At 35.9% G+C, this 27,703-nt stretch overlaps 1 protein-coding gene, 1 long non-coding RNA gene and 1 pseudogene across 4 annotated transcripts in view; 1 reads left to right on the top strand and 2 right to left on the bottom strand.

Annotated features, from left to right (window-relative positions):
- Nucleotides 1-2,296: 2,296 nt before the first annotated feature.
- Nucleotides 2,297-10,036, bottom strand: LOC148274871 (uncharacterized; annotated as a pseudogene). The gene is made up of 4 exons (XR_015824177.1): nt 9,404-10,036; nt 7,157-7,442; nt 6,090-6,740; nt 2,297-4,386 (listed from the first exon to the last, which is right to left on the bottom strand). The product of XR_015824177.1 is annotated as an uncharacterized LOC148274871 (transcript).
- Nucleotides 10,037-10,060: 24 nt separating this feature from the next.
- Nucleotides 10,061-16,538, bottom strand: LOC148274872 (uncharacterized). Its single transcript, XR_015824178.1, has 2 exons — nt 16,333-16,538; nt 10,061-10,647 (listed from the first exon to the last, which is right to left on the bottom strand). It is a non-coding gene; the product is annotated as an uncharacterized LOC148274872 (long non-coding RNA).
- Nucleotides 16,539-18,909: 2,371 nt separating this feature from the next.
- The window catches only part of LOC148274873 (uncharacterized), a 38,107-nt gene continuing 29,313 nt past the window's right edge, over nt 18,910-27,703 (top strand). Inside the window, exon 1 of one of the 2 annotated variants that reach the window (XR_015824179.1) lies at nt 18,910-19,053. The gene's annotated coding sequence lies outside the window, so the exon portion shown is untranslated. The remainder of the gene's footprint in view (nt 19,054-27,703) is intronic. The other variant, XM_088236503.1, reaches the window with a different exon arrangement.

The following is a 27,703-nucleotide window of genomic DNA, read 5'->3' on the forward strand; positions in this document are numbered from 1 at the left end:
TTTATTTAATTTTTGTTACTCATTTTTAAATTTAGAAAAAACCGACTCAACTTTTTGCTCATCAAGTTATGACAAAAGGATGAAGAAAATCAAATGCGTCGTCGTTCTACAATTATGACGAGATGATCAAACTGTGCTGCATTTGCGTGCAGTACCATATGCACCATTGGGTCCGGAAGAAGAGAATAATGATGACTACTGTCTTTTCAACCGCCCATTTCAATAATGATTGTATTTCATTCACAGAAAAACCTGGTTCATTTAGTCGCTTGTATTTTTAATCTCCAAGGCTTAAGTATAAAAATTTGTATAAAATTAGATCTAATATTAATAATATATATAATATTGTATTGAGGAAGAATGAGGGTGTTTTGTATCGCTGATCCAAGGGGTGTGTTTCATAATAAAGTTTTTATGCAGAATTTTGTTTCATTTCAAGTCGCAAGTTCCCATGTTTTTTACATAGTTTTCTCAAATAACAATTTCTGCATTTTGGTGAAGGATGCAAGTCGCTATTAGCTGATTGGCAGGGGGAGCCGTTTGAAGCTCCTTGCTGATTTACCAGGGAAATATCACATACTACCAGTGGCGGATTTGCCCTAAGACCCAGGCCTAGGGCGGCCAGAGGCGGCCAAACGTGACAAAAAAAAAAGAAAATACGGGCGAACGTTATACACGTAAAGAGGTGCAGCAAAAGAATGGTCGGAAAACATCAGAATCACTACTTTTTTCGTTATAATTGACACATTTATTTATTTACATACGTTTATTGTACATAATTTGAGACTTATTTTTTTTAAAATAAATATTTGCGCAACAATGTTTGATTATGTCCAAATGCTTGCAGACTGGCTGGATTTCCTCCCTAGGGAGTTGTTCATATTTAAATTTATTTCAACAGAGAGGGAAAAAGTTTTAGAGAAGAAATTTGGAAGTCTAGGCATTTACAGGGCTTATGACCTGTCATTGGCTGGTTTAAGTGGCCACTTTACACACTGTGTAACATTCACCATTCTGCCCATGTTTGAACATCCACATTTCCTCAACTCTTCCATCTGTTGACTTTTGTGAAGTGAAAGAGCTGAAACCTTTATCACGTGGGTGAGATTCATCCGGCTGAACCAAATCACCTGCTAGGCAACGCCTGGAAACAATTTTCCAATTTTTATACTTCTTCTTTTACCAGGTAGTAATTCAACAATGTTTGATTATGTCCAAATGCTTGCAGACTGGCTGGATTTCCTCCCTAGGAAATCTGTTGAAATAAATTTAAATATGAACAACTCCCTAGGGAGGAAATCCAGCCAGTCTGCAAGCATTTGGACATAATCAAACATGGTTGAATTACTACCTGGTAAAAGAAGAAGTATAAAAATTGGAAAATTGTTTCCAGGCGTTGCCTAGTAGGTGATTTGGTTCAGCCGGATGAATCTCACCCACGTGATAAAGGTTTCAGCTCTTTCACTTCACAAAAGTCAACAGATGGAAGAGTTGAGGAAATGTGGATGTTCAAACATGGGCAGAATGGTGAATGTTACACAGTGTGTAAAGTGGCCACTTAAACCAGCCAATGACAGGTCATAAGCCCTGTAAATGCCTAGACTTCCAAATTTCTTCTCTAAAACTTTTTCCCTCTCTGTTGAAATAAATTTAAATATTTGCGCTCTTATGATTTACCCAAATATTTCATTTTGAAGGCCATTTCCAACGAGTTGTAAATAACTCACTATTAGAAAATGGAATCAAGTTGGGGTAGAGTGGGATTCGAACCACGGACCTTTGGTCTGTGAGTCCGAGACACTAGCCCCGTGACCACAACCTTTATTTATTCATTTACACCTTTTATCGAAAATACAATTTAACGTTCACTTTGCCCAGCTAACAAGGGTACATACCCCGTTCCAAGTTAACAAATTAATAGAGAGCACAGACTATTACAATATAAACTTACTTGTATACACATTTTGATACAAAACTTACTCTTTCATACCAATAACCATAGAACTAACTATGGTTTTCATTCCCCTGTGCCCAGAATTCTCTGGTCTGCCAACAAACATACCAGTCTTGATTTCTTTGATAACAAGTTGTCTTCTTTCAAACGATCACTGAATCAAATTCAATTATAAACACCTCTCTCCCGCTTCCACGCCCACCGAGTCTACTATATACCATTGTGTCTTTCTACTTGTTTTATAATAATTTTCTATGCATAAATATGTCCTTAAAAATGCCCATTGGGCGTATATATAAATAAATAAAATAAAATAAAAATTATGAAATTAAAACGCGTGTCTTTATCCACTTTAATTTATTTAAAAGAACAAGATTTATGGATTAATCTTCCCATCAGCATTTATACAGTGAGATTTTCAAAAGGCGATTATTGCAGGCTTCTGTATGAAAGAGACCTGGCTGTTTTTAGCAGAACAAAATAGACCTTACGGCACCTGATAACACCAATATCTCATTTTTTCTAAATTGTGGACTGGCTGCTTTCTGCGTGACTACGTTCAATGAGGAAGTTCAGTGGATTATAAATTTATTTTTATTAGTTAACAGATCATCAAACTTTTGTGTATCGTATTATCAGCGCTACGATTTTTGAAAGTTTTACGTTTCTGAAATTAATCCGCGTGTGATGTCCAAGTTCTCTTCCGCTTCTCCTCGGTCAGTTCCGCCGATGGGTCCGTTGGCGGTAAGTAAATTAGCAAACGTCCACAACTCTCTTATCATTGATTAATTCAATAAACTATAGTCCTTAAAATATAGCTTGATTAGAATAACATTTGTCAGAAAAAGTGACGACATAACTTACTGTAGTAACGTCTAAGAAGTTATTTATATTGACACATGAAAAATCATTCATATCTGGCGTGTTAATTCATTTTTTAAATACAATGCTAAACACATAAATCAAGATAAATATATAAAATCAGCTTTAAAACTTCATTAGATGCTGTTAGTAAAAAAGCAAAAATGTCTTATTTTTTGGTGAATAATTGTCTTAAACACACTAGAATAGGCTTGTTTTTGCGTTTTATATTAACAACAACAACAACAACAAACCATCACGCCGTTTCTCCGTAGGGGTAGGCAGAGAGGATAGAACGCCATAACACTCTATCTTGGCATACAGACCTCGCTTCCTCTACATTCATACATCTTCTTATGCACGCACGCCGATTATTCCTACTTTTGACATGTCCATCTTCGAGTATTTGATGGACTCGATCGTGCCATGTTTTTCTCGGTCTTCCTCGTTTTCTGCATCCATCAACATTTGCATCGTAGATCCTTTTAGCCCTTCTTTCGCTGTCCATTCGCTCTACATGTCCGAACCGACGCAGCACCCCTTTCTTGATTCTGTCGATAATGCGTGTCTCGGCCTTACACACTTCACGGATCTCGACATTTGTGCACCTATCATACATCGTTTTACCACACATTCGCCTGAGGGATCGCATTTCGACAGCATTCAACCTACTTTCATCACAGAGTTTCATGTTTGCATGAAAAACCTGATAAAATCGATTTGATCGGTACATGATCAGTGATCAGTAATTTCCCATCACTATTGACATTAGTTTGACAGCTGTCATTCTAATCAAGCTATATTTTAAGGACTATAGTGACATTGTTCAAAGTAGTTCATATTTATTTTTTTTAAAATTACATTTTCAAGAATCTTTGCTGTATGATTTAATGCTCTGATTTTTACCACGCATACGAAAACATTTTTTGTTACCAATTCCCCGTAGGGCGGAAGTTTCTCATAGGCTAAGTTCGTACAAATGAAATAATATAAAATTACAGCATTGCTGAAACCGAGCTTAGCTCACATTACGATTTTTTGTGGAAACCCCCCGTGGTCAAAACCCGCAATATCGCCTCCGCCCTGCCGGAAATTGAACCCAGGACCTGAAGAATGGTAGGCGAACGCGTTAACCGCCACACAATGTGATGGGCGAATTTCCACTGGTGATGATTCAGCTCTGTGATGATTTAAATTTCGCAATAAAACGCATAAGAATTATGATTAGTTATCTTCGTCAAGCGCGGTCTCGTTGCCGACAAGTGGGTCGGTTTTGGCGAGCGAGGCGTTTTTTTCGTATTCCTCTTCGTCGTCGTCGTCGTCGTCGTAGTCTTCGTCGTGCCGCGCGATGAGGAGATTGTTGTCGTCGTCCTCGTCCTCGTCGAACCCGAAGCAGTTCTGCATGTCGAGCTTGGTGTCGACGGGCTCCTTCGGCTGCTTGACGACCGGCTTCTTGTCCTCGTCGACCGCCTCCATGGTGTTGATGATCCTGACCGTCTCGCGGCCGTCCTCCTCGAGTTGGATCATTTCGAAGACGACGTACTGCCCATCTTCGTCCGAACCGTCTTCACCTAAAAAAAATTAAGGACATTATTCAACTACAGCGAGACCTGGAGAGTATTCATAAATGGACTGAAAAATGGCTTCGCAAACATACATAATATACAGTAAAACCTCAATTTTACGTTCCTCAATTTTATGTTTTCCCCCTTTTTACACCGAAATGTTCAATACCCATTTTTCTTCATACATTCTCATACAAATATTCCCCCCAGTAAACATTTTTTACATTTTATATCACCCCGGTTTTACGCTTAATAATTTTCGGAAATCATTTGATGCGTCAAAAAAGCCAAAATTACATCGTAATAATGAGGCCGCAGCCCGCGCGCCACCGCGTGTGCCACGCAAATGAAGAATAAAAACAGGTAAACAACTAATAAAAAATAAACACTGATCAAGCAAATTAAAATTGCACAAAAAGCTTAAATAAAAATGATCTTAAAAGTCCCAATCAGAACTAGCTCCCTCGGTATATTTGAAAATCTTAATGTCAAATCTATAAAACAACTTTATGTAAAAGCTTTGTTACTATACGCACGTAAACATTATTCTCTATCTTCCGTTACAAAAACAAGAGTTACTAGATACTCCACCCTGATGCTGCAAAAATATAACAAAATAAATACAACCTTCGGTCAAAGAGGATTGGCCTACTACTCGGTTAAAGAGTACAATCTACTTCCATTATCCATAAGGACAATTAGTAAGTTCTCACGATATAAAATTGCTATTAAGAAATGGATAGTTGAGGTGGGTAGCGCACGGATCGATGAGTGGATCAAGCCAAATAAATCAATAAATGTTAGGATAATTTATACAGCGCCATTTTTGTGAAAATCACCTCGAGGGCGCTGTACAATAAATAAATATCCCAACACGTCTTGCGGCTACAGAGCGCATGGACGGTTGGGATTCTAATTCCTCGTCTCCAATTATGATATATATGAGCTAGAAAACATCACGTCTTGCAGCTACAGAGCGCATGGACAATAAGAAATCTAGCCCCTATTTACATTTTTATTTTTAAAAAAATTATTTAACAATGAAGTTTAGAGTGTAAGTGATATTTTAAAAACGAAATAAAAAGTACATTTATAAAATTGGAAGTTAGATAACAACAAGTCTCGCAGCTACTGAGCGCACGGACGGTTGAAATTCTAGACCCATTTACTAAATTTAGATATTTGATAGTTGATAACATTTACATAATGTGATAGTTAACATCACAAAAAGTCTTGCAGCTTCAAAACGCATCGACAAATGGAATTTCAACAACAAGAATGATTTTCAAAAGTTAATAATAAAAAATAATTTTAAAAAACGCAATAATAATACATTGAGCAAAGAACTAGCAGGTAAAATGTGCGAACGGTTTATGAAATTTGTTCTATTGGTTTGTATAAATTGGTTATGTTTGTTATGAATATTTTAGTTTTTTATTGTTTATTGTGTTAATGATAATTAGGTTAATTGGATGAATTACGTTTTTTGTATTGTTCTTATTATGTTAACTTTGTTAAATAGCTAATCTTAGGCATGTTTCACATTTTGTAAAATGTTTCCCTCGGCACGGGACACCCCCACCCAGTGAAGGAACATTATTCTGTATAAAAAAAAAAAGAATACAAACAATGTAAAAGTATAAATAAATAATGTGATCGCACGTCGATAGTAATTTGTGATTGAGCTACTGTAGAGTAAAATAAATTACCTTCTAAAATAATCTCGGTGCCGTCTAATTCGTCCACGTGTTTGACTTTCTGCTTGCGTCCGATCTTGAGCGCTATGTTCTCCTCGTGGACGTTGGACTCGGGATCGTGCATGGCGAGGTGTCGTATGAGGTTGCCCTGTGAATGAACTTCCGGCCGCACTCCTCGCACTCGTGGTTCTTGGGGCGCGGCTTGGGCGGCACGTACTCCGGTTGTGGTACAGGTTCTGGTGGCGCTTCAGCAGCTGCTTCTGCCGGAAAGCGCTGGTCGCACAGGTTGCAGGTGAAGGGCTTCTCGTTGGTGTGGATCAGCATGTGCGAGCTGAGGTGCAGCGCGGAGATGGAGGCGTACGGGCAGACCTCGCACCGGAAGGACTTCTCCCCGTCGTGCGTGCGCACGTGCACCTTGTAGGAGTAGCGGTCCGGCAGGCGCTTGCCGCAGCGCTTGCACTCGAGCGGCTCGGTCGCCGTGTGCAGCTTGCGGATGTGGCCGCGCAGGTCCGCCTTGCGCCCGCACTTGGCCGGGCACAGCTCGCACTGGAAGGTCGGCTTGCGGTCGGGGTAGTGGGTCAGGCGGTGCGCCTTGAGCGAGTTGGATTGGCTGAAGGAGGCGGTGCAGAGTTCGCACGTGTACGGCCTTTCTCCCGTGTGAACCTGACCAAAGTAGACCAAAATAAATGTTAGCTCCTGTCTATAATAAAAGGCAATGTTTGTTTGTGCGTCCTCGGTGGACTGAAATACTAAGGGACCAATTTACGTGTGGTTTTCAGAGAAATGTAGATCTTTGCCGCGAGCCTGTTTACAGCTATTATAACGAGTGATGCTTATAATGAGCGAATTCAGTCGGTCCCGTCTTCCTCGTAATAACCAAGTTCCACTGTTTAAATTTATTTCAACAGAGAGGGAAAAAGCTTTTGAGAAGGGAATATGGAAGTATTTTATGAACAACTCCCTAGGGAGGAAATCCAGCCAGTCTGCAGGCATTTGGACATAATCAAACATTGTTAAGTTCCACTGTAATCATAAAAAGATATAAACTGAAAGAAAGTAAATTAGGAGCGAGGGATTACCCGGATGTGGCGCTTGAGCTTGAAGGTGTCGGGCGAGGCGTAGGTGCAGTGCGGGCACTGGTAGGGCCGCTCGCCGCTGTGGCAGCGCCGGTGGCGGCGCAGCTTGCTGTACTCCACGGCGGCGTAGTCGCAGTCGGGGCAGCGGTGCGGGCGCACGCGCGTGTGCCGGTAGCGCACGTGCCGGTGCAGCTCGCCCGTGGTGGCGAAGGCGGCCGGGCAGTGTGAGCAGTGGTGCGGCCGCAGCCCCGAGTGCGTGTTCTCGTGGTTGTTCAGCGCCGCCAGCGACCTGGCGGCAAAACGACCGACTATTAGACGCCGGCTCCTTTTATTCATTTATGTCGACAATGATATAAAAACATTAAAAAAATACGATTTTGACTTACAGCGTCATGGGCGAAGTGATTTCTAAATTACAAAACTTTAAAAAATCATAGCAAGATAATATGATACATAAAAATGTTTAAAAAGACCGGTGAACTTCATAATTGCCTTTGCTGAGTTTTTAAATATTAATTTGCAAGAGGGGGTAAGCCATTGTCCTGCAAAGATAGCCTGCCCCTTCATGCTCGGGACAGTGTCTTAGTCCATTGTCCTGTTCTTGTGCGAACCCTGCTTTAGCCCTACGTCGATATTGTTATTCGATCGTCTCCTCAAACACCCATTTGAATATGAACGCACTCACAGGTAAAAATACATGTATAAAAAAACTTGCGACATTAAACATCTTTCATTGTGCGAAAGACAAATAAAAAAATATATAAAAATAATACGTAAAACTTAAGTGTTAATACAAAGACATGGCAGATATTAGAAAACACGGCACATTGAAAAAATAATAACCTCATTTTGTTCAGTTTATACTATTGCATAGAATTAAGAATAGTCCAGAAGCCGCATACGCACATCAAACAGAAGGCGACTCAACTATTCATAAATGAGTAGGTTTACGTTTTGACCAATTAGTTTCTTTGTAATTAATTAATTAATTCATTGTGGATAACTTATATAGCACCATTTGCGTAATATAATACCTCAAGGGCGCTTTACAAAGTGATTATATAAAGATATAAATTTAATTTCAACTTTTTAATTTAAGAAAAATAATGTACTTTGTCACCACATGCTAAGAATTTATTCAAATGATTTAGAGAACAAGTGGGTTTTAAGTTTCTTCCGAAATATCACTTCACTCTCACAGCCTCGCACCTCTGCTGGGAGAGCATTCCATGCCGCAGGGCCTGCGACCGCAAATGCACGTTCGCCGAATTTAGTGCGCTGTTTGCGTAGAGGTATAATAACTTTTCCTTTCGACGTAGCTATAGCTGATCTAAGCGTAAGACGTCTGTCAGCTAGTTCATCTGGAATGCAGAGTTCCCTTAGATATTCCGGAGCAGAGTTGTGCAGTGACTTATACATGAGCCAACAGAGTTTGTATTCCACCCTCTGAGGTAAACGTAGCCAGAGTAATTCCTGAAGTAGTTGAGTGACATGACTGAATTTAGAGATTCCAAAAATAAGTCTCGCTGCGGCATTCAATACAGACTGTAAGTGAGTCATTTTATTCATTGGTAGACCTGCAAAGATACCATTACAATAATCGACTCTAGACAAATAATCTACCCACTAATGTTAGAGACGCCCCTTCTTTATTTACATTTAAGTCAAGATTGAAATGTCACTATCTAAATATTTAAATTGTTCCTTTATCCTTCTTCTTTCCTTCCCATCCCCTCTCCTCTCTTCATAGTATAGTTAATATTTTTTTTATATATATTTATTTTAGTTGATCTTTGCTTTTAATTTTTGTACAAAATTGTAGGATTCAATATGTCCATGTATTTATAATTTTCTCAAACTGAACGGTTTGGGTAGGTAGGAAGAAATCACCTTAAGGCAATTATATGTATGTATATTGTATATGTATATAAAGTGTCAAATAAAATAAAATAAATAGACACTACAAACGCATTTATTAATTGACGGGCGGCTTCAACTAGCAAATTTTTGCGTATGCATTTAATCTGTCTCAGCTGGTAGAAGTTCTACTAATTTGAGCGTCAAGAGAAAGGTCAGAATGAGGGAAGACTCCCAGTAGTTTAACGGTGGGTAAAGCCGTACTCCTTACATTGGGCAGTGCCATATCCTGAATCAAATAGTCTCGTATGTCTCTATCAGGTCCCCCCTTTCTCGCCGCTCCTGCGTGAAAATGAGCCGTATATATAAATAAATAAATAAAACATTTTTTACCTAAATCCTTTAGCGCACACGCTGCACTTGTGGGGTCTCTCCGCGGTGTGAATCTTCATGTGTCGGGTGAGGAGGAATCTCTTGGAATTGGAGTAGTTGCAAAACGTGCACAGGAAAACCTTCGCTCCGGCCGCCGCCTTCGCACCCTTCGGCTTGACGATCTGAGACTTGTCGTTTTCGGGTTCGGATTCGACGGGGGCCTCGGCGCCGTCGGCGTTGTCGTTGTCCTCCTCCGCGAAGTCGTAGACCGTCATGTCGTTCTCCTCCTTCTCGCCCTGCTCGTCCTCCTGCACGATGTACACGTAGCTGAGCTCCTCCTGCGGGGACGCCGGCGCGTCATCGAACGCCGGCTCCTCGGCGACGGCCGACTCGCAGTCCACGAACTCGGTGTTCGCCGGCTGGAAGTAGAACTGGCCGTCCTCGTCGACGAAGTACGTGCCGGGCTCGTTGGCGTCGGCCTGCTCGTCCGGCTGCGTTATCTCGATGACGGTTTCTTCCGCGCCCTCGAGCTCCTTGTTGAACGTGTCGATGTACTTTTGAATCTCCATCGTCGACTCGCTCTTTATCTTCTGCTTTCTCGTCGACCTCACGCCTGCGTTCGCCATCGTAATGGAAATATTACACTTTATATATTTTATTATATTTTTTCTAATTAAATTCTAACAAAACACCCACCCTTGTAAAGCAAAAAAAAAACACTAATTAATAAATAATAAACTACTTATTTAAAATTTGTCTTTGTACATATACGAAATGAAGCACGGTGGTATAAACTCATAGCTGCCTGTTTATAAATAAATAAAAAAATGTTAGTACATCTATTTTTTACACTAAATTGTCTTTGAGCATTTGAAAAGTAAACCAGAAAGAATGTAATGATAATTTTACTTTCCTTATTTAAAAAACACATAGACGAATCGTTAATAATTGTCTTCACACTATATTTTCACTGCATTGTCTCTGGGCGAATTTAAAATCAAAATTATCAGACATCAAAGTGAAAATGAAATTATTTGATTGCTTCAATTTGATTCTTATTATTGAATCATGTTATTCCCTTGCGAGTGTATTTCGGCGAGTATCGAAGCCCACTGCTGGTTGACTTGTCTGAGTTGGACGTAGTTTGAGGTCATAGTCTCCAAGTCTTTCCTGACGCAGCGGATGACTCCGAGGAACTTGACGAGGGTTTCGGCAGTCTTCTGGAGGGCGATCAACTCGATTCGGAGATCTCTGATATCAATTTCCTGCAATGAAACACACATTTAATTAAATTTATGAATGTATTATTATTTTCTTTATTTATTTATTTATACTTTTAATTTAAATTTATTTCAACAGAGAGGGAAAAAGCTTTTGAGAAGGGAATATGGAAGTCTAGGCATTTACAGGGCTTATGACCTGTCATCGGCTGGTTTAAGTGGCCACTTTACACACTGTGTAACATTCACCATTCTGCCCATGTTTGAACATCCACATTTCCTCAACTCTTCTCTCTAGACTTCCATATTCCCTTCTCAAAAGCTTTTTCCCTCTCTGTTGAAATAAATTTAAATACGAACAACTCCCTAGGGAGGAAATCCAGCCAGTCTGCAAGCATTTGGACATAATCAAACATTGTTATACTTTTAAATTGTATTTTTTTTTATACAGAATAATGCTCCTTCACTGGGGTGTACCGTGCCGAGGCAAACATTTTACAAAATGTGAAACATGCCTAAAATTAGCTATTTAACAAAGTTAACGTTTTGAATCGGGTTGTGGTCCTGTGGCTAGTGTCTCGGACTCACGGACCAAAGGTCTGTGGTTCGAATCCCACTCTGCCCCAACTCGATTCCCATTTTCTAATAGTGAGTTATTTACAACTCGTTGAAAATGGCCCTCAAAATTAAATATTTGGGTAAATCATAAGAACGCAAATATTTCTTTTTATATAAAAAAAAAAAAAATAATAATAATAATAATGACAATAAAAAAAAACGTAATTAATCCGATTAACCTAATTATAATTAACATAATAAACAATAAAAAACAAAATTATTCATAAAAAACATAACCAATTTATATAGACCAATTAAAAAAAATTCATAAACAGTGCATACATTTTACCTATTTGGCTTGATTCACTCATCGATCCGTGCGCAACCCACCTCCACTATTCATTTCTTAATAGCAATTTTGCAATCTGGAATACTACCTCCCATGATAAATTACAACAGTGCTACTAAAAGTGAATTTATTTATTTATTTTACATAAACGGCATAAATTGCCTTTAACATATATTGAACATAAATATGAAAAAAAAAATACATTCATAAAAACATAACAAAAAAATTATAAAATTGCATAACTATAACAATAGTAACAAGTAGGTAAATACACATAAGCAACCAAAAATATTAACGAAATAAATACTTAAATATGAAAAAACAAAAAAAGGAAAAATATTTTTAAATTTAAAGAAAAGTTTAAGAATAATATTAAATTATTGATAAATACTTAATATATTTCAAATATTCTTTCAAATATACATACAAATTGATGCGTCAATCCTTAAACCACTCTCATGCGCATGTTTGTCTAATAATAATGTAAAAAATAAATACAATTGAGCGGGAATTTTGCATACCCATTTTAAACAAAATAATACAAACTAAAATGGACACCAAGTTGTTGGAACAATAGACATCTTCCCACTCCGGCAACTACACGTGGACCGGGCCATCTTCCTGGAATTTAGCAAACAACATGTGTTTGCACATGTGCGACACTGCGACAGTGACTACCCAAAATCTACGAAAGCTACCCTTCGGATATTTTTATCTGTTATGTTATCCATAGTGTTGAAACGGTGCTTTATCTGTTTAGTTTTTTAATGTTTACTTTTTAGCATGAACACTTTACAATTTTTTTAAAAATATATATGTAAATCAAAAAATGTAGTACTTCCTGTAATTAGTACACATATTATTTATATTCTTATGTATTTCATTGCTTTATGTTTGTTTTATTATATATTAAACTATATTATTTAACTAACTAACTAACTAACCATCACGCCATTTCCCCGGAGGGGTAGGCAGAGAGGATAGAACGCCACACCACTCTGTCCTGGCACACTTCCTTTGCTTCCTTCACATTCATACATCTTCTCATGCACGCACGTCGATTATTCCGACTTTTCTCATGACCACTTTCAAGAATTTGTTGTACTTGATCATGCCATGTCTTTCTCGGCCTTCCTCGACTTCTACAACCAGACACATTCGCATCATAAATCTTTTTAGCCGTTCTTTCATCATTCATTCGCTCCCTCCACATGACCGAACCATCGCAAAAGACCTTTCTTAATTTTGTCGATAATGCTTAACTCAGCCTTGCATTCTGCTCTAATTTCGACATTATTATTTATATTATTAATATTCAAAGCATTAACTTTGTGGTCCAACATTTTAATATTATGTTAATAAAATTTGTATAAAACCACTCACCGACTTATCTGAAAAGTATCGACTTATCGACAATCGGAAAAGAAGAAAAAAGGGAGGGGAAGGGTAGGGTGACCATTACAATGAAATATCGAATAATGGACTATATTGGAAAGTTACTTGATTATTAATTAATAGGACATTATTTTTCAAAGCCTTCTTTATGTAAAAAAAATCTCCATATTATTTACTTTCAGTCCTTTATTATTTATGTGTAAAACTTGAACACCGGTATCTTTATTAAATTCATGATTTGAGTCTATGATGTGGTTGGCGAATTCTGAGAAGTAGACATCTTTTCCGATTGTTAATCCTTTTGAAATTATTGAACCACACGTTAACTACTGTAGTAGCATTTTATTTTTATCAAACAAAGAAAACATAGATAAACTAACTGTATTACAAAATAAAGCCATAAGAATCATTTTGAAAAAAAAACATATATACGAGGGTAAAGTCGATGGTAAATGAAATGAAATTATTAACATATAAACAAAGAATATTTTACAATACAATGATATTTGTTCATAAAATTATAAACTCTAATAAAAAAACAGAATTTTGGAAAAAAATTGATCGGAACCAGCATGAACACGATCACAATACTAGAGAAAAGAACAAAATTAGACTTCCATTTAGGAAAAAGGCAAAGTCACAAAATTCCATTTTATTTCAAGCAATTAAAAAGTATTACGAAATGGAAAAAAATATTTATGAAGAAAAAAACATATCAAAATTTAAAATAATGGTCAAGACATATGTGATAAACAATTTATAAATTAAATATATTTGCAATGTTATTATTAGAACACACATAACAATATGTATGATATGTGTGCCCTATTTTAAGATTTAAATAAAAAATTAAAAAATAGTCTATCGCAAGAGGCTAAATTAGCAGTTCATAATGGAGTTCTGGTACCAACCCTAATGTATGGAAGCGAAGCATGGAGTTGGAAAAAAAGGGACGAAAGTAGACTGAATGCTGTTGAAATGCGATCCCTCAGGCGAATGTGCGGAAAAACAATGTATGATAGGTGCCCTAATTTCGAAATTAGAGCAGAATGCAAGGCTGAGTTAAGCATTATCGACAAAATGAAGAAAGGTCTTTTACGATGGTTTGGTCATGTGGAGCGAATGAATGATGAAAGAACGGCTAAAAAGATTTATGATGCGAATGTGACTGGTTGTAGAAGTCGAGGAAGGCCGAGAAAGACATGGCATGATCAAGTACAACGAATTCTTGAAAGTGGTCATGTGAAAAGTCGGAATAATCGACGTGCGTGCATGAGAAGATGTATGAATGTGAAGGAAGCAAAGGAAGTGTGCCAGGACAGAGTGGTGTGGCGTTCTATCCTCTCTGCCTACCCCTCCGGGGAAATGGCGTGATGGTTAGTTAGTTAGTTAGTTATAAAAAAATATTAGCTTCATAAGTCATGAACCCTCGGTGGTGGCGTAGTGAAGCATGTGTCTAACCTGAATGAATACAGTTATTTATTGACGTTCTATAGGACTCCGGTAGCCTGTTGTACTCGCTACAAGCAAGGTATAGCGGAGACCTTAGACCATACCTTGTCGTGCGTGATCCAGGTACGTGAATATATACTGATGGACGTCACGATTAAAGGTATAGCCAATATTAGTCAGAGAGTCTTTATTCACACCTTGAAGCACCGTTTTGCAATCTCATAATACGGTATGACCAAAAATGGGAGAATGTCAGTAAGTTTGTAAATGTCTTACATACATTAAGATTGTTAATTTTAATCAAATTTTTCTGCTGAAATTTGTATTACTGCGAAAATTGCTTTACTGAAATTTTATCAACTACCTTTGGTTTAAAATCTTCTCCTCGTATTGCTTTTAAATTTTAAATATTACTTGTTATACCTGTTGTTCTTTCGTTTTTCTTTGCTGCATTGACATGTTTTTGTACTTTTAAACTACTTTTAATTAATATTATGTTAATAAAATTTGTATAAAACCACTCACCGACTTATCTGTCTACCGGTTTCGAGACGTAACCCGTCTCTTCGTCAGGACACTACACCAACATGCAAATACCACTACACACCTTCATAAGTCATTAACCCTCGGTGGTGGCGTAGTGAAGCATGTGTCTAACCTGCATGTCGATTTTATATTTTTGCAAATCTACTATGGTGAAGGTGTGTAGTGGTATTTGCATGTTGGAGTAGTGTTGTTGTCCTGACGAAGATACGGGTTACGTCTCGAAACCGGTAGACAGATAAGTCGGTGAGTGGTTTTATACAAATTTTATTAACATAATATATTATTTATGTTTAAGTAAAATGTATATTTGTATAATAACGATTTTTAATTTCTTACATTTGATTAGCTAGGCATTTATAATGAAGTAGTTTTAGTTTTTCTTTTTTATGTTATTGTTTTATTAGTATAGGACTACTTATGCTCTAAAGATAGAAAATCTCCATCTTAGAACAGGCTCTGCCATGTTAGGTGGAGACTATCATAAACAGAACACTCTTGTTTTCATTTTACATTAATTGGTTTTGTATATATTCCCTGTTATTAAGTATTTATATTATTTTTTGCAATATTTTTATAAATAAAATAATGTTTATTTTTGTAAATTTATTGATAATTTTAAGTTGCTAGAATTTCACCCGCCCATGCACTTTGTAGCTGCAAGACGATTAGTAATCTAGCTTCAATTGCTAAATGTTATCAAATATCCTAATTTAGTAAATGGGGTCTAGAATTCCAACCGTCCATGCGATCAGTAGCTGCAAGACTTGTTGTAATCTAACTTATATTTTTATAATTTTTTTTTTAGTTTAACTTTTTAAAATATCACTAAAACTCTGAACTTCATTGTCAAATAAAAAATGTAAATAGGGGCTAGATTTCTTATTGTCCGTGCACTCTGTAGCTGCAAGACGTGCTGTAATCTAGCTTTTTTTTACTATATATATATATATGTGTGAAGAACTTTTTAAAGAATAAATGCAAAAAAATAGACAGATTAAAAAAAAAAAGAAAAAACATTCTTATCTAGACCACATACGTGCCTATAAAATAAGCCATACGCAAAATCTTGCAACAGCGGACGATCGAAAATTATCAATTATATGATTTTGTGCAATAAATCCAAATACAAATCATGATTAAACATAAAATGACTAACGGTATACAGATCAACAATGATGAAAATTAGTGGTTTTGACATGTACCGTTTTCGCAATGTAGAGCACAGAAAGATCGAAGAAAGTGGGTGACAATAAACGACACATTCGATTGATTTGGTTCATAATTGTAATTACGATAAACACGCGATAAATACTGTTTAAGACGCGAAATAAACAAAGATTTGTCACAAGGCGAAGTTATAATAAAGAATAAATCGTTTACTTGAGCGCTATGACATAAGGACTAGCCTAACGAAGCCATTGTACACTCACCTCTTTTCCGTTGGAGAATTTCGACGCACTGCTCATAGCCATTTTAATAATAATTTAGATGTTTTTGAAAAGTTAAATCACTAAATATCTATAATTCCCGCGCAAGCGCCAAAATCTAAAAGTTATGTCTTTCGGCTTTACAAAATGGTCTGCAGATGGAGACGAGGTGTCGTTCGAAAATACCCGTTGACAAAAATGGCCGCCGCGCATCGCATCGCTATCGAACATGCCTTTTTCCGCAATGGCATCTCTAGGCTTGAACAAAATTCGAATTAAGACCATTTACGAACAGAGTGGGATTTCATAAATAATTTTAGTCCTGTTTTTTTTTAATTTAGCTCTAAATATCAATTTACAAATAATCATTACCTATAATGTTAACAGAATTCTCATTTGTACATTGTTATTTTTTTTTTCTATTTATCAATTAATATAAATCTACTTTTTACTGCCCAGTGTATTTAAATATCAACAATAAATCATTACGACGTTTCCAATAGGGGTAGGAAGAGAAGATAAAACGCCATAAGCACTCTGTCGTTGCGTATGGATCTCCCTTCCTCTACATTCATACATCTTATCACGTAAACACGGAGATTATTCCAATTTTTGACATCACCCATCTTCAAGTACCTATTTGTTGAATTTGGTCATCATATCTCTTTCACCGTCTTCCCCATTTTCTGCGTCCATTTGTTTTTGCATGGTTAATCTTTATAGCCGTTTTTGAACTGTCCATTCACTCTACACGTCCAAAGCAAAACTATTTTCAAGTTTATCTCGATAATGCGTATCTTAGCTTCTACTGTGTTTTGAAATGTGTTTTTGCTACGTGTTTTAATGTGTTTTTAAATATATATTTTTTAACGGTGATTTTTACAATGTTTTTTTACTACATTTTCGCCATGACTAATACTTTTTTATTTTTTTATGTTTTGATTACTGTTTTTATAATTTGACTGTCATAGAATGAGGTTAATAATTATATATGTAGATACAGTCAAAGCAACTATAGATAAATGTATAATTTTATGTATGGTAATAAAAATAAATAATAAATTGTAATGGCACTATAGTTACAAACAATGAGGAAGTTCAGAGGTTTTTTTTAAAAAAAATATTTGTTAATAAACTGTTAAACTAAGTCGAAATTTTTTTTTTTTAATTTTTATATATCGTATTATCGGCGCTACGATTTTTCAAAGTTTTGTATTTCTGAAATAACTCCGCGTGTAACGTCAGAGGTTCATTTCCGCTTATTCTCATTCAGTTCTTCCTATTGGTCCAGAAGCGACAAGCAGACCGGAAATCTTCCATAGCTCTCAGATCATAGGTTGATTCACATGAACCAGTGACGTCATTTAAACTAGTGCGTTTTTATCAAAGTATTTTTTATTATTTTTTCTGTACATTTTCAAGAAACTTTGTGGTACAATTTAATGCTCTAATTTTTACCCCGCGTAAGAAAACATTTTTTGTATCCAATTTCCCGTAGGGCTGAAGTTCCTCATTGCAAAACGTCTCAATCATTATTTTACATGAGAAAAGATGACCAGTCTTACACTTTACGGTCAGTTGATAACTTGCGTGTGTTGTATTGATTATGATTTTTTCAAACTAAAAAGTATATTAAATACGAAAAATGGCATAAATTCCTTATAAATGCGTATTCTCCTCTATTTTGAATATCCCATTAAACAATCATGTATATTCCTACAAATTAAGTTCACCGGATTGAATGGGGTCCTATTCAATCCAAGATTTTTCGAAATTCAACTAATTAGTATAATTTATTTTAACCCCGCCTCATTTGCAAAGTTTGGCAAAAATAATCAATCCTTTTAAAAATAAAAAAAAATACTATAGCAAAATAGTCCGTTCTTCCATACATTAAAATTTATCAGCACATATGTAGTTTACCCTTTTAAACAACTTTTTAAGTCTGACGACATAGCGAGAGCTAGTCAATCAATTACTATCAATCTTTATAATATATAAGAACTTCTTATTATATATTTTTAAAAAGTTAATCTTTGTAGCTGCAAGACTTTTTACCATTTTAGCTTCCATATTATGTAAATAAAATTAACATAATTTTTTTCCTAACTAACTTCAACTGTCAACATTGTCTAGATTTTTTAGCGACCATGCGCTTTATAGCTGCAGGACACAAATGGAATCAAGGACATGCACATTATTATTTGTAAATTAAAAACGCTTAAACTGAATCACTTTTTTGCAGCATAAATGGGGGCTAGATGTCTAAACGTCCATAAGCTTTGTAGCTGCAAGGCGTAGTGGGATGTGTATTGTACAGCGCCTTTGAGGTCGTTATCATAAAAAGACAAGCAAACGGGCATAGAGGATAGAATGCCATATCACTCTGTATTTGCATACAGACCTTGCTTCCACTAATGCACCTCCTCATTTTCACAAAAATGTCAGCATTCTAAAATAAAAAAAAACTAAAATCATGCCCATTTATATAATAATGTGTTATGAGTGTACGTAAGTACTGATATGTTAAAAATTTGTTCATATTATGGTAATCATTTTCGAAAAGAAACGCGCGCATGCGCAGCTCAGCTCGGCCACTGAAAGGAACGCGATGCCGCCATTTTGACAGTTGTTTGCCTTTTGTGTATTCTTTAACTTATTAAAGATTTCGCGAAATCAGGAAGTGATCCTCAGTTTATTGTGTATATAATGTAATAGCAACAGGTAAAAACATTTTTTAATTTTTCAATTCCAGCCTTCCGTCCGTATTTACAACGCAAATGATACGTATGTATACGCTCAATACAAAAATAAAAATATTCTATAATGCCGTATTAAATGTTGGTTTTCTAATTGAAAACTGCTTCGCGGTTGTTTATTTTAGCGGCTATTGTTTTTAAAAACATGTGGGGACGATGGTGGCTTGTTAATTCGTCGTGTTTTTACGAAAAAACAGTGCATTTTTAAGGCGGGAACCATTCTAAACATAGACATTTAAAAAAAAAACAATATGGATTCACGTTAATTTTACGAGCGTCGGGTGGTTGTAAATATGCACAAATTTCAACTAATTATTTATTCGTCCCATCAATTCAAAGAAATACACCCGCGACTTAGATTAATGTTTATTTAAAAAGGGGGTGTGCGTTGCCAAAAAAAAAAGTATATTTCGTAAGGAATTCAATATGAATGCACGCAATTATTAAAAATAAAAGCAATCTTTAAATGTTTTCTTGTTATTCAATCTTTTGAATATGCTTGTATCAAAAAAATATCATTCAGTTTTCAAACAGATTTTGAATTTGAACTTGTTATTATTTAAAACAAAACAATTTAAATAAATCTTTTTTGTTCTCTGTTTGTACACTTTTAACGTGTATTTGTTCAAAATTGGAATAAAAGTAGTCTTCATTTGTTTTCTTAGTCCAACAATGTTTCGAGGATGTCCAAATGCTTGCAGACTGGCTGGATTTCCTCCCCAGGGAGTTATTCACGAGGGGAATAGGCGAATGTTGATGGATGCAGAAATAGATGAAGACCGCGAAAGACACGGCATGACCGAATCCAACAAATAGTGGTAATAAGGGGTGCCGCGTCGGTTTGGACATGTAGAGCGAATGGACAGTGAGAAAACGGCTAAAAGGATCTACGATGCGAATGTTGACGGATGATTGATGCAGAAAACGAGGAAGACCGAGAAAGACATGGCACGATCGAGTCCATCAAACACTTGAAGATGGACATGTCAAAAGTCGGAATAATCGGCGCGCGTGCACGAGAAGATGTATGAATGTAGAGGAAGCGAGATCTGTATGCAAAGATAGAGTGATGTGGCGTTCTATCCTCTCTGCCCACCCTTACGGGGAAACGGCGTGATAGTTTGTTGTTGCTGTTGTTGGAGTTATTCATGTTAAAATTTGTTGCAACAGAGAGGGAAAACACTTTTATGAAGGGTATATGGTAGTCTAGGCATTTACAGAGATTATGACCTGTCACTGGCTGGTATAAGTGGCCACATTACACACTGTAACTCCTATATTCCCTTCTCAGGGGTGTTTTCCCTCTCCGTTGCAACAAATTTAAATATATACAACTCCCTGTGGAGAGGATCCAGCCGGTCTGCAAGCGTTAGGACATACTCAAAACATTTTACAGAAGGGAGTATAGAAGTCTTGGCATCCACAGGGCTAATGACCTGTCATTGGCTGGTTTAAGCGGCCACTTTACGCACCGTGTAACATTCACCATTCTGTCTATATTTTTTTGAAAATAAATATTTGCATTCTTGTAATTTACACAAATATTTAAATTTTGGTGGCCATTTTTAACGAGTTGCAAATAAATCACTACTAGAAAATGGAAATCAAGTTGAGGTAGAGTGGGGTTTGAACCTCGGACCTCTGACCTCTGATCCATGAGTCCGCATCACTAGCCACGGGACCACAACCCGATTAAACATCTACGAATTCTGCCCATATTTAAACGTCCACATTTCCTCAACTCTTCCATCTGTCGATTTTTGTGAAGTAAAAGAGCTAAAACCTTTATCATGCGGGTGAGATTCATCCGGCTGAACCAAATCACCTTTTAGGCAACGCTTGAAAACAATTTTCCAATTTTTATACTTCTCCTTTTACCAGTTAGTTAATTCAACAATGGTTGAGTATGTCCAAATGCTTGCAGACTGGCTGGATTACCTCCCTAGGGAGTTGTTCATATTTAAATTTATTTCAACAGAGAGGGAAAACATTTTTGAGAAGGGGAATATGGAAGTCTAGGCAATTACAGGGCTTAAATGTTTTCCCTCTCTGTTGAAATAAATTTAAATATGAACAACTCCCTAGATAAGAAATCCAGCCAGTGTGCAAGTATTTGGACATACTCAAACATTGTTTAAATAAACCAAATTATTAATGGCGTTCTTAATCATTTTGCAAAAACGTTAGAGAGGGGGGACAAATTGATCAATGTAAATTGATCGAATAAAAAAATAATTCATTTGATTTTGTTCATGAAAGGGTATAAATGTCTTATTTTTTGGTGAATAATTGTGATAAACACACTATAATAGTTTTTTTTATTTTTTTAATTATATAAATAAAACACGAGTGATACTTTAATCCACAAATTTGGAATATCCAGTGACTGCTTTCATCGCTTTCGCGACATCTTCGAGACTGGTATCTTTATTAAAGAGTTAAATGTATTTATACAGAACAGAGGTAAGGATAGATAATTCAAAGTTATATGTAAGTAAATTAAATAAAGTTATTTTTATCTTAAGGATCATTATCAACAAATTTTCTTTGGGTTAACTAATGAATTGATATAATGCTATTTTAATGAGTTTAAGTTAAAGTATCACTCGTGTTTTATTTATATAATAAATTACAATGAACTTCCATCGAGAATTTTCACTTACAAACTTAAATGTTTTACACTATAATAGGCTTGTTTTTGCGTTTTTATATCAATTTTCGGAAACGGAGTTTCGTGTTTGCATGAAAAAACTTTTACAATCGATTTGATCGGTGATCAGTAATTTCCCATCACTAATGATTTTAATTTGACGGCTGTCATTCTAATCGAGCTATATTTTAAGGACTATAGGTCAGTTATTTTCCGGCCATCCTCCAGAGTAGGTAAATTAAAAAAGTTTGACAAAGACATGCGGTTGATTTGTTGTATAGTAATATGCAGTTTGAAATTACTGCATCTTATGGATGTTTATGTGTGTATATGTATGTTCACATGTATGTATGTATGTATGTATGTGTATATATGTATGTATGGATATGTATGTGTGCATGTACGGGTATAAATATGTATGGATATGGATGAGGATGATATATAGATATAGACTTACATATAGATATAGATATAAATATAGATATAGATATAAATATAGATATAGATATTGGTATGGATATAGATATAGATATGGATATGTTAATAAATAATGTTTTTAATAAAATGCTTTGTGCCTATTAAATATATACACACTTCTGTTTAAAATTTTGGTACTCCGGTTCTATATTTATTTATTTTTTATCTTAAAATTGCGTGATAATTCACTTATTTTTTGCTTTTTTTTTTACATCTTCTAAATATTTTTTTTGAAAGCATCAATTACATGTAATTTTTTTTCGCTCCCTGTATCTAAGTTAGTAGTAATTATTATTATAAAGCCATGTAGGACTATCATATGATTAATTGTAAAGGATCTTTACCGACAAGCCATATTCATTGGCTTGGTGAGTCCTGTAAAAAAAATTAAAAAATTTCAAAAATGTCTTAAAATAACTAAAATGTAATATTGTATGTAAATAATAAATAAAATAAATAAAAATTTTCTTTAGACTCTTTCAACGTTATTTATTCTCTATGGTTTTATGCGTAGTAACTAGGAGGCCCAGTATGACCTTGCCCTCCACTTAAAAACACATAAATAAATATAATTTACATCTTTTCTTATCTCTGCTGTGGGAGTGTTCGCAATATAATTGTTTTTCTTTGCTACGCCTGATAAACCTTTTGTGTGACTTGCGATCTGCGTATGCGTCTTGCGTCGTTTACTCTAGGATTAAATTGGTTTTATTAACTCATACACGGACGAATCGACGTCACGCTGATATCATCATCATCGTGGCGGTCGTGGTGTCGTAATTGAGACGCTTGCCTCGCACTTTGAGAATTTTTCATTCAATTTTATTTTTTCATATATATGAACTTTACAAAATGGAATATCTTAATTCATACATATAGAAATAATTAAAATAATTAGGTATATATAAAAAAAATACATAATATTGAATTATTTAAGACAGCGTCAGCACAGATTGTTTCATATTCCGATATACAGGAGCACCCTGCCGTTGGAAGGGCTACCGCTACACTGAACAACATCGCTCCGGATAATCTGTTCCATGTATCCGAATGGGTTTTCCGGAGCAGGATTCTCCTACTACTTTAACATGAGACTCTTTCGTATATTTTTTAATATTTTTTATAATATTTACGTATTGAATATATGTTTGTAATGTATATGTTATATTTAAAATAAATTAATTGAATGAATTAAATATCCAGAGAATAATATGTTAAAAAAGTAAGAGAATCTTGTAATGAAAAAGACTTGAAAAATGACAATGTCCAAAGTAATATTGTTCAACATAGAGATAGCCCTTCCAACAGGCATTTGTATATTGGAATGTGAAACAGTCTATGCTGACGCTGTTTAGATAAGTATATTCTTAACGTAGGATTCATTGAATCACTTATAAACGTCAATAAATTGCAACTTGTTTTATCGCAGGAGGCTAAACTAGCAGTTCACAATGGAGTTCTCGTGCCAACTCTAATGTATGGGAGCAAAGTATGGAATTGGAAAAACGGGTATGAAAGTAGGTTGCTGTCGAAATGCGACCCCTCATGCGAATGTGTGGTAAAACGATGCATGATAGTTGCACAAATGTCGAAATCAGTGAACTGCGTAAGGCTGAGACACGCATTATCGACAGAATCAAGAAAGGGGTGCTGCGTTGGTTTTTTTTTTTATACAGGAGTTGCTTAATTATTTACCTTGCTTATAATATACAAGGTTTATATTTCAAAAGTGGATTTTTCTGCAATTAAATTTCTTTAAATTTATCTAAACTGTTGAGATCAGGAGGGATATTCTAATGTGGACCAATCAGGAACTTCTCAGCATTTGCTCATGTCGAGAGGAAACCACTTAAAACTCTTCAGGAGAAGCCGGCCTGTTGGCAGCAGTCAACAGGCCTGCCGTTCCACTAGAGGAGTGTTGGGCATTTTGTTCCCTACTTTGGTTTATTTTACCAATTGCCCGCACTATATTGACCATGTGTGATACTACCTCTCGTGTGAGTTCTTTATTACCTATCACCGAAGGGATGTCGCATAGATCTTCACCCAGGCCTCTGCATCGCGCCTCCAGCTGTGGCGCTGCGTTGGTTAGGGCATGTAAAGCGAATGGACAGCGAAAGAACGGCTAAAAGGATGTATAATGCGAATGTTGATGGATGCAGAAAACGAATAGAAAGACATGGCACGATCGAGTCCATCAAATGCTTGAAGATGGACATGTCAAAAGTAGGAATAATCGGCGTGCGTGCATGAGATGTATGAATGTACCGGAAGCGAGCTCTGTATGCAAAGACAGAGTGATAAGGCGCTCTATCCTCTCTGGCTACCTCTATGAAGAAACGGCGTGATAGTTTGTTGTTTGGAAATAGCGAGGAAACATTAGTTGACATTTTAGTTAGCGTTCTCTCCATATATTCACCCTTATAACAAGCTTCTTCTCAACAATATTGTCAACAGCTGAACAAAAACTCTTCAATCATTTAAAAACATCATTTTTGAAATAAAGATCTAAGTAATAAAATCTAGATGGGGGACTATAGTCCTTAAAATATAGCTTGATTAAAATGACAGCTGCCAAACTAATGTCAATAGTGATGGAAATTACTGATCACTGATCATGTACCGATCAAATCGATTTTATCAGTTTTTTCATGGAAACATGAATCTCTGTTTCCGAAAATTGATATAAAAACGCAAAAACAAGCCTATTATAGTGTGTGTTTAAGACAATTATTCACCAAAAAATAAGACATTTATACTTTCAACAATGTTTTGAGTATGTACAAATGCTTGCAGACTGGCTGGATTTTCTCCCTAGGGAGTTGTTCATATTTAAATTTGTTGCAACAAAGAGGGAAAACATTTTTGAGAAGGGAATATGGGAGTCTAGGCATTTACAGGGCTTATGACCCGTCATTGGCTGGTTTAAGGTTTCAGCTCTTTCACTTCACAAAAGTCAACAGATGAAGTTGAGGAAATGTGGATGTTCAAACATAGGCAGAATGGTGAATGTGACATAGTGTGAAATTGTAAAATTTTTTATTCGATCAATTTGTCCCATCTCTAACGTTTTTGCAAAATGATGTAACCTTGTAAGGACGTCGTTAGTAATAAGGTTTATTTTAGTTTTGTTTTTAGTTTTAAAGCTGATTTTATATATTTATGTTGATTTATATGTCAAGCATTGTATTAAAAAAATAAATTAACATGCCAGATACAAATGATTTTTCATGTGTCAATATAAATCACTCCTTGTACGTGACAACATTCACCATTTTGCCTATGTTTGAACATCCATATTTCTTAAAAATGACTACCGAGCGGGTGAAATCCAGTCTTTAGTCTACCAAAATTTGGATAATCTCTAATAATGTACCTGATTGGTGTTTTCGCCGACAGCATTGACAAAGTATCCCACATATGGTTAAAATTGCGTGTAAAAAATCCAAGCTTTGTGAACTTAGTAAGCACAGGCTCGGCACCTCATTACAATTTACTACTTCTTTTGTAGTTTACGAATGACATCCTTGTTTCGGGGGTTTTTTACGTTTTTTTTTTATTATTTACATTCTTTAGTCGGTGCATAATTGCGCAGGTTTGGAGAGTCCGGTCGTCAATTTTAAAAAAATATTTATGTTGGTATACATGCGTCTGAAGTATGCTAAAATTTTCAGCTGTATTCAACGTTTACTTTGTGGCAGCCGCTAAGGTCAGACGTGTTTTCATGAGCTCGGCTATTTTTGTTTGTTAAAAAAAGTGGATCAAAGAATTTGTATCAAATTTTGTGTAAAAATTTAAATAAAGTGTAACTAAATGTGTGAAATGTTAACAAAGGCCTATGGTGAGTCTGCTATGAGTAGAACAAGAGTTTACGAGTGGTTTAAGCGTTTCTAAGGTGGCCGTGAAGACGTTGAAGATGAGGAACAGCCCGGACGCCCCAGCACATTAACAACCGATGAAAACGTGGAAAAAAATCATAAAATGGGTATGATTGATCGCGGAATCACAACCAGAGAAGTCGCTGATGATGTGGGCATATCGATTGGCTCATGCCATGAAATTTCTTCAAATGTTTTGGGTATGAAACGCGTGGCAGCAAAATTTGTTCCAAAATTGTTGAATTTTGAACAAAAACAGCGGCGAATGGAGGTTGCTCGGGTGTCACTAAATGACGTTAACGACGATGCAGAATTACTGAATCGTGTTGTAACAGGTGACGAAACGTGGGTTTACGGATATGACGTCGAAACTGAGGCATTCTGGATCACCAAGACGAAAATCGCCGAGCTCGCCGAACACGCCTAACCTTAGCGGCTGCCACAGACAAAGTAATCAATTAACACAGCTGAAAGTTTTAGCATACTTTAGGGGCATGTATACCAACATAATTTATTTTTTAAATAGACAATCGGGCTCTCGAAACCCGCGAAATTAAAAAATTCCCATTATTTTCTGAACACACCTCGTATATAGGCATATTATTTAACGTGGAACATCGCCAAGCTAAGCTTCAAATATTAATTTAATTAAAAATAAATAATTACCCCCTGCTTGCTAAAGCACGGACGATCTAGTTTATTAGGCACAATAGTTGGTACATATTTGAATAGTTATTTGAAATTTGAGCCCAAAGCAAACAACAGTAGCTTGATTTGATGTGTTATGTTCCACACGATGACACGTAGATATTTTTGCCTACATAATATCATACAGTGTGATTTACAATCTTTAAATTACTAGCGCTGTGGTAAAACTCGGCTTTCCAACAATACATTCAGCTCGTCTGAATTTTTGTAGACAAGACGAATACTGATTTCAACTCGGAGAACATCACAGGAAAAAAAAAACATAAAAGGCAAACTTAATAATTTCTATAATTTATAAAAATATAATTTACTCCCTTTATAGAAAAATCATCGGCCTCGTGGTGTAGTGGTCAACGCATTTGCCCGCTGTGCAAAAGGTCGCGGGCTCGATTTCTGACATGATTGATATGAAATATTTATTTAAAAAGGTGTCTTCACACTAGAATATTTCATTCTTGCTCAAACTATAATGCTTTTTTTTCATCTATTGATATATTTAACATGCCCCTTGATTTATTTAAAAATAAATTAAGACTCATTCTTTCTGGCTGCGATACGCTCCCACTTGCTATTCAATAATGCTCACGCTTACACATACCTGAACACTTCACACGCTTTTGTTATACCACAATTTATTGATTTATTTATTCATATTTTTTCCAACTATGATTTAATATGTATGATTTTTATTTAGAAACTTCGCTGGTCTTCATATTATTTTGTTGACTGTTTGTTTCTGTAAAATAAAAAATAAATGGTCCCTGGACTGGTACCCGAAGCGTAGAATTGAAGCGTAGCGTGAAGGCACTGATGGAATAAAAAAATAATTCATTTGATGTTGTTCATGAAAAAAGTATGGATGTCTTATTTTTTGGTGAATAATGGTCTTAAACACACTATAA

This window comes from Micrasema longulum, unplaced genomic scaffold (genome assembly GCF_059751315.1).
Source record: "Micrasema longulum isolate JH-2025_06_02 unplaced genomic scaffold, ASM5975131v1 h1tg001563l, whole genome shotgun sequence".
Classification (NCBI taxonomy): domain Eukaryota; kingdom Metazoa; phylum Arthropoda; class Insecta; order Trichoptera; family Brachycentridae; genus Micrasema; species Micrasema longulum.